Below are 11,946 nucleotides of genomic sequence, written 5' to 3'. Positions count from 1 at the left end.
GAGAAAATAAAATATTTGGAGAGCAGGAAGGGAAGTACAGGCTCCCGAACCAGCATTTCCTCAGTCAAGATGCCTAACAGAAGAAGCCCTGCTCTGGGAATTAAAACCTGTAAGGCCCATTAAGCACATTACTGTCAACAGATGATCTGCCCCATGCTTGGGCTGGTTACTGGAGGCAAATATTTATAGGGCATCATTATCCTGATTAGGGAGCTGGTCTGCTCAGGATTGCTGAGAGCTGGAAATGGCTTCATTGAGATGCCACTGGAGCACTAATTGAGGCAGCCTTTTAATTAGCGACAATGCGAGAGCAGGTGGAGAGCAGTCAGCAGCAAATCTGCTTCAGGAGGAACTGAGCGGGTGGCCAGCTGCAGCTGCAAGTGGAGGAGAGCAACCTGCGAAGCTTGGGTCACAGTGCAAATGGAGAATTCCCTGGGACCTCTGCTAAAATTTGCCTTCAGCCCCGTTTCATTTAACCTGGAAAGCAGGAGGTGAAGCTAGAGATGGGTGGAGTGAGTGAAGCCCCTGCAGATTGATTTCTTCCCTTGATCATAGTTTTGTTTTTGTTTTTAATGAGTCAAGGACTTTGTTAGGTTTTAAGGAATGTGATACATCATGACATAAACAGCTATGTAGCTCAGCCCTGTATCCAAAAAAATCATAAATTGAGAGCTTAGCAAAGCTTTGAAGCCAAATCAGGGCAACTGGTAGCCAACCAACTTGTAATGGGCTCCTCAGGAGGGGCAGCGCTGGGGATTTCCCTTGTGTGGCCAGAACCAGATCATAGTGCTGTTGTCCTCTTCACAGATGCAGCCCACAAGCCTCTTGTCAGTAATTGAAGGGACTATGTTGGGGTTTTCCTTTGTCCCAGCATATCGTTTGGGTGGTAGCATGTTGTAAGGATCCAGCCCCTTCTCTAAAGCTTTCATGGTTTTCCTCTCCATTCCTGTACATAGCTGCCAAGTCTCCCGTATTCCCTGGGAAACCCCTGTTTTTCCAGCTGTCCCCAGCTGAAAAAAAAATGATTTTTTTTTGTTTTTTTCCGGTTTATTCTGGCGCGGCGGCCATTTTGGAACTGGGCAGAGCATGCTCAGAAGCGACTTTTGATGCTGCTTTGCCCAGTTCCAAAATGGCTGCAGCGTGACTTCTGGTGCAGTGGCCATTTTGGAACAGGGCAGAGCAGCATCAAAAGTAGCTTCTGAGCATGCTCCGCCCAGTTCCAAAATGGCGGCAGCGCTACTTCCGGTCTGCTACTTCCGGTCCAGTCCCTTATTTCTCAGGCCGGAACTTGGCAGCTATGTTCCTGTAGCCTGTTCTTCAGCACTGGGGATACCTCCGGCCCCCATGGAGCGGGCGGCCCCCGTCAGGCGCAGCGGCCCCCAGCCCAGGGAACTCCAGCCCGCGCTGAGGCCTCACAGAGTCCCGCACACCCGCAGTAACCTCGACGCCATGGCAACCCTCCCCCTTGATCATAGTTAAGGAATTGCACAGCAGCACCATTTGCCTATCTTAATTTTCTTGAGTCTCTTCTCCCAAGCTTCTTTCTGTCCACACTGCCTATTTTTCTGCCTTTATCCTCTGAGCCAGTTCACCCTTGCCTAGCCAGGAACCCTTGGTGTTTTCCCTCTCCATTGGCATTAGATGCTTCTGCCCATCACCTGGGCTTCATGCCTCCTTGTGCACGTGTTCTTTAGGGCAGGAATATCTCTCTGTTCCCTGGCAGCTCGCTACTCCTCACTGCATCTGGGATTGAGTCTCTTGCTTGCTTTCCTCTTGGTGAAGGCTTTTCTAAGGCACGACAGTCAGCATCTGTAAGCTTGCCCCCCCCAATTCTTTAGCATTGCCTAATAATATAGAATCTAAAAAGGGGTAGGGTATCGCCAAAGGCTTTACTGACCTGCTTTGGAATGTAAATTTGCCCCGTTAGTAATGCTTGGCTGTATTCAGAATCGAGCACAATCTCCCTGGAAAAAAGTGTCCGATTGTAATGCGAGCCACTGCAGTTCCTCCCCTGGAGCCTAGAACGTTGCTATGGTAGCATTGTAACGTGTGGGAGAGCCTTAGAAATTAAGTTCTCCAGGCTGCCTGAATCCATATTACGGGCATCAAGCACTCTGAAAATTACACACCCCAGAGCTGTAGAACATGCCATCAGTAGTGGAGCAAGCCGATCTTGCATGCAGGCGGGGCCTCCGAGGAGTCTGTCTGCCTCCTCCCTCTCAGTCGCCCTACAGGTGAGGGGGAGGCGCCGTGGTGGGAGGACCATTTGGGGCTGTGCAAAGCCTGCGGGCGCCCAAGCCACCACGTCACTCCCAGGAGAGACGTGTGGCTTGGGCGCACTGCAGGCCCCGCGGTGAGTGCCGCCCAGCATTTTTTCACTCCCCTCAGTGGTGGCACCTGGGTCAGCCCACCCCCCTTGCGCCCCTGCATGCCATGGCAACATTCCAGCGAGCAAGGAGGAGAGATCTCGCAGAAGGGTCCATATGACTTCCATACTGCTGCTGCCAGGAAAATTGGGGAGGAGAAGGCGACTCAGAGGGAACTTTAGGTGGAGAGATGTGAATAGGGTTGCCAGACTCAATAGAGGACAGGACTTCTGTGCCTTTAATTGCCCTGCCCTCTTTTGAGTCTGGAAACCTTAAAGAGAAACCCAGCAGACCCTTTGCTTGGAAATTAAACAAAGGGTCTGCTGGTTTCTCGTCAAGGTTTCCAGACTCAAAAGAGAGCAGGGCAATTAAAGGCACAGAAGTCCTGTTCTCTATTGAGTCTGGCAACCCTAGATGTGAAGGCTCAGGAAAGAAAAAGAAATTGAGGGGAAACCCTCAGTCACACCCAATTCCCTCCCCCGTCTTTTCCTATGGGCTTCTGCCTCTGAAAGCAGCCTCAGAAATTTCAGTTCGTGTTGCCCCCCCCATCAGTTTATCCCTGTGCCATAAACACTCTCCTTTTAAGACGCGGAATAAATCCCTGTCATGCAGAGCAGTTTGCATTCTGAGAGCAGGCTTTGCACAATTGATAGGACCCTCAATTTGCCATGTGACAGATTATTGCTATCGTGTTTGAGTATGAAGCCATTGTCGGAGATACTTCTATTTTCCCAAATGCCTTTTTTCTTCCTATATTTCAACTTCTCTCCCTCTGCGGATAAGAAAATGTCTTAAGGCTGCCACCCATCACGGTTGCTGTCATGTTAACCATAGCTGCCAAGTCTCCCGTAATCCCTGGGAAACCCCCGTTTTTCCAGCTGTCCCCAGCTGAAAAAACAGATTTTTTTTTTGTTTTTTCCAGGTTTATTCTGGCGCGACGGCCATTTTGCAAATGGGCGGAGCATGCTCAGAAACGACTTTTGATGCTGCTCTGCCCAGTTCCAAAATGGCTGCAGCGCGACTTCTGGTGTGGCGGCCATTTTGGAACTGGGCACAGCAGCATAAAAAGTCACTTCTGTGCATGCTCCGCCCAGTTCCAAAATGGCAGCAGCGCTACTTCCAGTATGCTACTTTCGGTCCGGTCCCTTATTTTTCAGAGAGGAACTTGACAGGTAGGATGTTAACTGATCATATTGTTATAAGTTTGGGGTGGAACCCAAAAATTTAAGGGATAGGAATAATATTTGGGATAGGAAGGGAAAATGAAGCTACAGAACTGTGCCAGGCAAGGAATCCCTGGAGCGGCTTCTGCAAACCAGCCTGGCTGGTTAAATGCAAGCCATGATGAAACAGTGAGGTGATAGGAAAAAGTGTCATTTTGCAAGAGGCTTGGGTTTTTGGTGAGAGGTGGGCAGGAAAGAAGAAGGAGAACAAAAGGCAGTCCTCCATTAGCTGCTGGTCAGGCCAGAACCATCTTGGCTGGAAGAAGCTTTACTAAGAGACTGGGGTAGAATCTACACACATATCAAAAATGCTGCAATTTTTTTAAAAAAACCAAAACGTTTTGTAAAAAACATTGAATTTGGCATGGCTCTCTGTCGCCATCTAGTGTCACATGTTTATAGTGCACTTTAAAAGGTAAAGGGACCCCTGACCATTAGGTCCAGTCGTGACCAACTCTGGGGTTGTGGCGCTCATCTCGTGTTATTGGCCGAGGGAGCCGGCGTACAGCTTCCAGGTCATGGGGCCAGCATGACAAAGCCGCTTCTGGCGAACCAGAGCAACACACGGAAATGGTGTTTACCTTACCTATTTATCTACTTGCACTTTGACATGCTTTCGAACTGCTAGGTTGGCAGGAGCTGGGACCGAGGAATGGGAACTCACCCTGTTGCGGGGATTCGAACCACCGACCTTCTGATCGGCAAGCCCTAGGCTCAGTGGTTTACACCACAGCGCCACCCACGTCCCAGATCATAGTTCACGTTACAACACATTTAAAATGTTCCATTTGTAGCTGTACAGCTGAGTCCTGGAAGCCATGGATGGATCTAAACACATCAAAGAAGCGTTTTGGTTTAAAGTGTTGTAAATTTAAACAGGGAAAACCAGTAGAGAAAAACAAGACTCCCCGTTTCCATCTGGTGGCACAATGTTATATTGCATATACAAAACATATAAATGGCTTTTTCTGTACCATTCTAGCTGAGTCCACCAACAGATTGCTGCTTTGGCCCCAAGCTTATGGAAGCTGAGAGGGGCAATGAGAAACACAGGGGGTATAATGTTCTGCATCCTCTCCATGTAGGCTTCCAGGTGTAAATATATGTTAATAAACCATATTTCTTAAAGGTACCCGTCTCCACTTTGCCTTGATCTTCCCAAAGGAAACACAACCCTCAGGAGTATTTGGAACTCTTGGAATATTGCACCACTCATGGAGATTGGCATTTAACCATATGGTTGCTGCTTTGCAGTCAGGGCCGCAGAGGGGTGACCTGAAGCAAAACATGGTTTTGGTCCCAATTTCTTGCAAACTGCTCCCCCTTCCCTCGCTTTCCAGTAGATAACATTGTGTATTTAGGTACATGAAATCTTGAGATAACAAATGTATAACATAGTTTAGTAGGTAGGGTATTTAACGATGACAAATTTGTAATTAACCATGAATATGGATTCACAAGATAGGCAAATGGCCTGCCGATTCTGTACAGAATTGGCACTGATGGTTATTAATGAATTTATCTATTTATTTATTTTTACTTTGCTCAAATACAAAAAGGAACATTTTTACAGTCTTGGGAAATTGTAAATCATCATAGAATCATTTATAAACATGGCTTACAATTACTGAAACGAAGAGCAGAAATTATCACCAGACAATTACCATGAGGCCTCTAATTTGTCATTTTGGGGCAAGTTATTGAAGTGGGCTATGGCCTTGGTGCTCCAGGCAATCTTGGAGGCTGAATAGGTATTTAGGTCTATCTCAGTCTGGCTTAAGGCAGGGCTATGGGACAAACTTATATTTAACTTATATGCAGAATTCATCATGCGAAAGGCTGGACTAGATGAATCCCAAGCCGGAATTAAGATTGCCGGAAGAAATATCAACAACCTCAGATATGCAGATGACACAACTTTGATGGCAGAAAGTGAGGAGGAATAAAAGAACCTTTTAATGAGGGTGAAAGAGAGAGCGCAAAATATGGTCTGAAGCTCAACATCAAAAAAACCAAGATCATGGCCACTGGTCCCATCACCTCCTGGCAAATAGAAGGGGAAGAAATGGAGGCAGTGAGAGGTTTTACTTTCTTGGGCTCCTTGATCACTGCAGATGGTGACAGCAGTCACGAAATTAAAAGACGCCTGCTTCTTGGGAGAAAAGCAATGACAAACCTAGACAGCATCTTAAAAAGCAGAGACATCACCTTGCCGACAAAGGTCCGCATAGTTAAAGCTATGGTTTTCCCAGTAGTGATGTATGGAAGTGAGAGCTGGACCATAAAGAAGGCTGATCGCCGAAGAATTGATGCTTTTGAATTATGGTGCTGGAGGAGACTCTTGAGAGTCCCATGGACTGCAAGAAGATCAAACTTATCCATTCTGAAGGAAATCAGCCCTGAGTGCTCACTTGAAAGACAGATCCTGAAGCTGAGGCTCCAATACTCTGGCCACTTCATGAGAAGAGAAGACTCCCTGGAAAAGACCCTGATGTTGGGAAAGATTCAGGGCACTAGGAGAAGGGGACGGCAGAGGACGAGATGGTTGGACAGTGTTCTCGAAGCTTCGAACATGAGCTTGACCAAACTGCAGGAGGCAGTGGAAGACAGGAGTGCCTGGCGTGCTATGGGTCCATGGGGTCACGAAGAGTCAGACACGACTAAACAAAAACAACATGGAACAAAAATGGACTTTGTCACCCTGGAGGATAGGTTTATGCCATTTCCAGTTAGCGTACCTCAATAGAGACGGGAAATCTGGACTCTGCATGACAAAGTGAGAAGCTGTGACAGCTTAAGGGTTTACGTGATGGTCCCAGCTTTTGGGGGGCAGCTGGAGACCATGCACCATTTAGCATCTTCCGATATCAAAGAAGCTGTTGAAACCTTAGTGTGGGGGCAAGCAAACTTGAGGCTAAATCCAGGCAATGGATCCAAGCAATATACTTGAGATGAATGTTTTCAGGGCCCAACCCATTTTGTGACTGTAAGTCGTTTTTAACATTTATATTTTAAATTATTGCAACCTGCCCTGGGACCATGGGGTGAAGGGGGAGTAAGAAATCAAAATTAATAATGATAACATTAAAGGCTGAAGAAAATGCCTGGCTGGATTTTTGGTATGACTTGGCATCCGTATCAAGAATCTGTGAGTGCAGGTGGATTCATTATTTTGCTGCTTCCTTCCTTTGTGATTTTGAAGAATTCATTTAATAATTGTCATCATCTTTTTCCCCTTGTTGAATAACACTCAGGTCCATCTAGATCCTTCAAAAACAGAAGCCGTCCACTAGGCTGCAACTTGTAGGTCCCAATGGGTCACGTCTGAGGTTACAGAGTAAAAGCTTTGTAGATTTCACCCTTCAATGGAAGTTACTTTAAATCATTTGCACCCCACTTTTTGTTTTGCTTTTTTTAAAAAAAAAAACCCAAGTGGGTAATTTGAAGAGACACTGTTTTGCTCCTCAAAATCATACTGCATGGATTTTGATAAAGATTATTCTCCAGATAGTCTCTAAATAATCAAATTGCTGCCAAACACAGTATATTTGGCATTGCATGCAACCTGATTTAAATATTAGGCATTATACAGTTGGTATTCCACAGTGTTTGATCTCTAACATTCCATGAAAATGTGCTAAGTGACGTACAATATTTAGTATCAGACAGCCTTTGGCTTGCATGCAGTGGCATTCAGTATCTGGCAGCCTCCAGCTTGTTTTTATATATCCGAAGTCTGCCAGATCAATAAAAAGTTGCCAGCAAGTCTGAAGCAACTGAATCTCAGAGTGTAGAAATTTTATATCGAAAATTTCATTGGCAAATGTTGAATATTTGCCAATATCTATCTCAGTGCTATCTTCATATTGTCCTCTAAAATATGGTACAGTGGTACCGTAGTTCTCAAACTTAATCCATTCCGGGAGTCTGTTCCAAAACGAAAGCGTTCCAAAACCAAGGCACGCTTTCCCATAGAAAGTAATGCAAAACTGATTAATCCATTCCAGACTTTTAAAAACAACAGTTTAACACAAATTTTACTCTCTAATGAGACCATTGATTCATAAAATGAAAGCAATAATCAATAAACTGCACTAAAAAAAATAAGACAGTATTGTAGATGATGAAAATCAAAATTATTATTTTCCCCTTGCTTGCTCTGATGATAGTCATGGTTTGGAGGGGGGGGGGGCTTTTATCCATTTCCGCAGTCACACAATCAATCAAACAGTAGCTGAACTGGGTTCCACACAGTCACAAAAACAAATTAACCGAGAAAGCCTCAAAAACAAAAGCGCAAAATAAATAGCAAAACCAAAAGCGGCAAATACAGTGGTACCTTGGTTCTCGAACTTAATCCGTTCCGGAAGTCTGTTTGACTTCTAAAATGTTCGAAAACCAAGGCATATCTTCTGTTTGGTGCAGGCGCCCCGGAAACAATAGCCGACAGCTGCATCAGACGTTTGGCTTCCAAAAAAAACATTTGAAAACCGGAACACTTACTTCCGGGTTTTTGGTGTTTGGGAACCAAGGCGTTTGAGAACGAAGGTACCACTGTACTATGGCACTAAGACCCACTCTTCCCCAAGCTACAGGCCCCTTTTCCATTTCATTCACTACCTCCTGCCACTTGAAGGTCTCCTGACATCCTAAGAAACCTCACATGCTCTCTCTTGCTGCATTTTCTATCCCTGGAACCAATACAGTGGTACCTCGGTTTATGAACACAATTGGTTCCGGAAGTCTGTTCATAAACTGAAGCGAACTTTCCCATTGAAAGTAATGGAAAGTGGATTAATCTGTTCCAGACGGTCCGCGGAGTACTTATACTGAAGCGTTCATAAACTGAAGCGAACTTTCCCATTGAAAGTAATGGAAAGTGGATTAATCCATTCCAGACGGGTCCGCGGAGTACTCAACCTGAAGCGTACTTAACCCGAAGCATGGGTGTAATTGGTTCCAGGAGTCTCTGTTCATAAACTGAAGCGTTCATAAACTGAAGTGAACTTTCCCATTGAAAGTAATGGAAAGTGAATTAATCCGTTCCAGATGGGTCCGCAGCGTTTGAAAACCGAAAATTCATAAACCGAGGTGTTCATAAACCGAGGTTCCACTGTACCTTTTCCTGGGGGGACGTGAGGGTACCCATACCCCTAAACCTTTTGCGAATCGAGGTTTGGCCTCATTGAGGGGCAGTATTTCAATATGAGTAGGAAAATGAGAGTACCCCTAAACATTTTTCTATTTTAAAAAGCACTGCCTGGAACCCCCTCTTGAACATTTTGCCTCCTTCAAATCTCTCCCCCAAATCTCTAGTTGGCCATAGGTAGCAACTTTTCCAGGTCGCAGGCAGGAGTGAGGTCTAGCACCTCTCTTCTGGGATACTGACTCGTGCATGAACAAACCCCAAGAATTAAAATCTGGCAGTGATCCCCGGAGAAGCTTCCTTTCGAAAGAACTTGCCAGAAGAGCCTGTGTTGTCACACAACACCAAGACGCCGTGCGAGAGAAAGAGGGAACTAGCACATTCATAATAGGCTTACTATTCCCTCTGGGTTGTTATAAACAAAATCAATCTGCACTAATGACTGCAGCAATAAATTTAATCCTCTGTCATCTGGTAACAATCTGCACTTACCCAGTTGCAGCTCTGACAGAGAATAATAGAATTTGCCCTTTTAAAGTTGTAAATTACTAAGAAAATGCTGAGCCTTACATTCCGGGTTGTTTTTAAGCTGAGGAAATATTGGTAATACTTTCACTAAGCATACTATTAAAATAAATAAACAGTATTTATTGCTGCGGCTGGAGTAGGAAATGCAGGGTGCCTATTTGTCATGCAAGACGCATCTCCGCCCCCCCCCCCCGATATCTGCCGAGAGCAAGGAAAGATCATCAGTAGCTCATTTCTTATGTGGTTCCTGTTCATTTTTGGGTAGCCAAGAAGAAAATAGATACAAAACAGAGGCTGCCTTTGAAAAGTGCTCAGAAATTTCAACTGGCTCCAACAGCTGCAGCCAGATTGCTGTCTGGGACTGGCTCTAGGGAGGAGATGACCCCCTTGCTAAAACAGCTCCTCCGGCTGTGGTCGATTTATAAGCACAATTCAAAGTGCTGGCTATGACCTATAAAGCCCGACATGGCTTAGGCCCAAGCTGTCTGTATTCCCTCATACGAATTTGCCCACATTTTGAGATCTTCGGGGAATGCCCTTCTCTTGGTCCCGCCCCCGCTCCCAGTCATGTTTGGTGGGGATGTGGGACAGGGCCTCCTTGGTGGCTGCTCCCAGACTCTGGAACTCCCTCCCTAGAAAGGCTTTTTGTCCTTCCACTGGCAGGTGAAGGACTTTCTTGTTCCAACAGGCTTTGGGGAACTGACTGCTTTTAATAAGATGGTTGGTGTCGTACTATTTTTTTATTGTACTTATCTGTATGCCTTTAATAAATGAGAGAGAATTTTAATTCTATTAATGTTTAATGGGTTTTTAAAACGATTTCCCCCCATTTTTATCTGTAAGTCACCTTGAGTGGGGGGAAAGGTGGGGTAGAAAACAACAACAACAACAACTCTTCCAAAAGAACTAATAAGCCTAAAATATTAAGAACTGCACTCAGGAATTCATCAGAGGAACTGTCCTATTTTGCAGAGGACAGTCCTCTGTTTGGAGTACAGTCATACCTCGGTTTAAGTATGCTTCGGTTAGAGTACTCGGCGGACCCCTCTGGAATGGATTAATCCACTTTCCATTACTTTCGATTGGAAAGTTCACTTCAGGTTAAGTACGCTTCAGGTTAAGTATGGACTTCCAGAACCAATTACACCCATACTTCGGGTTAAGTACGCTTCAGGTAGAGTACTCCCCGGACCTGTCTGGAATGGATTAATCCACTTTCCATTACTTTCAATGGGAAAGTTCGCTTCAGGTTAAGTACGCTTCAGGTTAAGTACAGACTTCCGGAACCAATTGCGTACTTAAACCGAGGTACCACTGTACCATACTTTTCCGTGTATAAGACGAGGTTTTTTAATTCTAAAGCAGGCTTCCTCAAACTCGGCCCTCCAGATGTTTTTGACCTCCAACTCCCATGATCCCTAACTAGCCAGACCAGTGGTCAGGGATGATGGGAATTGTAGTCTCTAAACATCTGGAGGGCCAAGTTTGAGGAAGCCTGCTCTAAAATAATGTTCAAAAACGTGGCTCGTCTTTTACATGGATAGTGAATGGGGTGGACGGGTGATTGGCTGCAGCCACGAGCAGGAGCTTGTTAGCGACAATTTGGTGGGTGATTGTTGTCTGTTAGAAGGGCTTCTTTGGATTGAGTGCTGCTGCTCTAATTGGTGATTGGTTTCTGCAGCAAAGACTGCTGGGGATTGGCTGCTGCTGTTTTGGGGATTGGCTGTTGCTGCTGGGGATTGGCTGTTGCTGTTTTGGGACGTGCGCAATTGCCAGCGGACAGCTTTTCTTAGGCGGGTTTGTGATTTTCAGCTGTGGAAGGGTCTGTTGGTCACTGGGTGTCGCTGTGGGAAGTGAGCGGTCGATTGGCGGCTGGCAGTAAATAGCCAGCGTCGGAGCTGCAGGTGAGCGATTTTTGGCAAGCTGTTCAACTCTGTGCAATCCCCCCCCCAAAAGCTCAACAACTGAGCCATCTCCCTCTCCCCCTTTTTCTTAAATCTGAGTGCTATTTATTTTGCGTTTTTGTTTTTGTGACTGTATGGAACCCAGTTCAGCTACTGATTGATTGATTGTGTGGCTGCAGTGCATTGTTTATTGCTTTCATATTATGGATCAATGGCCTTGTTAGATAGTAAAATTCATGTTAAATTGCCGTTTTAGGGGTTGTTTTTAAAAGTCTGGAACGGATTAATCCATCTTGCATTACTTTCTATGGGAAAGCGCGCCTTGGTTTGTAAACGCTTTGGTTTTGGAACAGACTTCCAGAACGGATTAAGTTTGAGAACCAAGGTACCAATTTAACCATGTTCTAATAATAGCAATAATAAAAAAAGCCCGCTTGCATTCTAAAGGGAAATGGACAATTCTGCTCTGTGATCTGCTATTTGTGTGGCCTGCTCACAAACACACACACCCTCTCTGTGCACCTGTCCCTTCCTTCTTTTAAAATACAGTTGTAAAATTTTAAATATGGTTACTGCACTAGATTATATTTTACATAAAGCAATCTGAGTAGCAACTCACAGAGGGGTGCCATATTAGCAAAATTATTTATCTACATCTGTAAGGCATGTAATTTTTTAAAAAAGAATTAATTATACACAATATAAATGAATGGAAACTATTTTGTTTTTAAGAACCTAAAATTATGAAAGGGTCTTTCCCCTCTCCTATGAAACATTAG

General features: G+C 45.0%; 1 pseudogene; it reads right to left on the bottom strand.

Moving 5' to 3' along the window:
- Positions 1-580: 580 nt before the first annotated feature.
- LOC148683761 (cytochrome c oxidase subunit 5B, mitochondrial-like) lies at positions 581-1,451 on the bottom strand (annotated as a pseudogene).
- Positions 1,452-11,946: the final 10,495 nt, after the last annotated feature.

This window comes from Zootoca vivipara, chromosome 12 (assembly GCF_965207765.1).
Source record: "Zootoca vivipara chromosome 12, rZooViv2.hap1.1, whole genome shotgun sequence".
NCBI lineage: Eukaryota > Metazoa > Chordata > Lepidosauria > Squamata > Lacertidae > Zootoca > Zootoca vivipara.
This window is presented reverse-complemented; position numbering and strand designations above follow the sequence as displayed.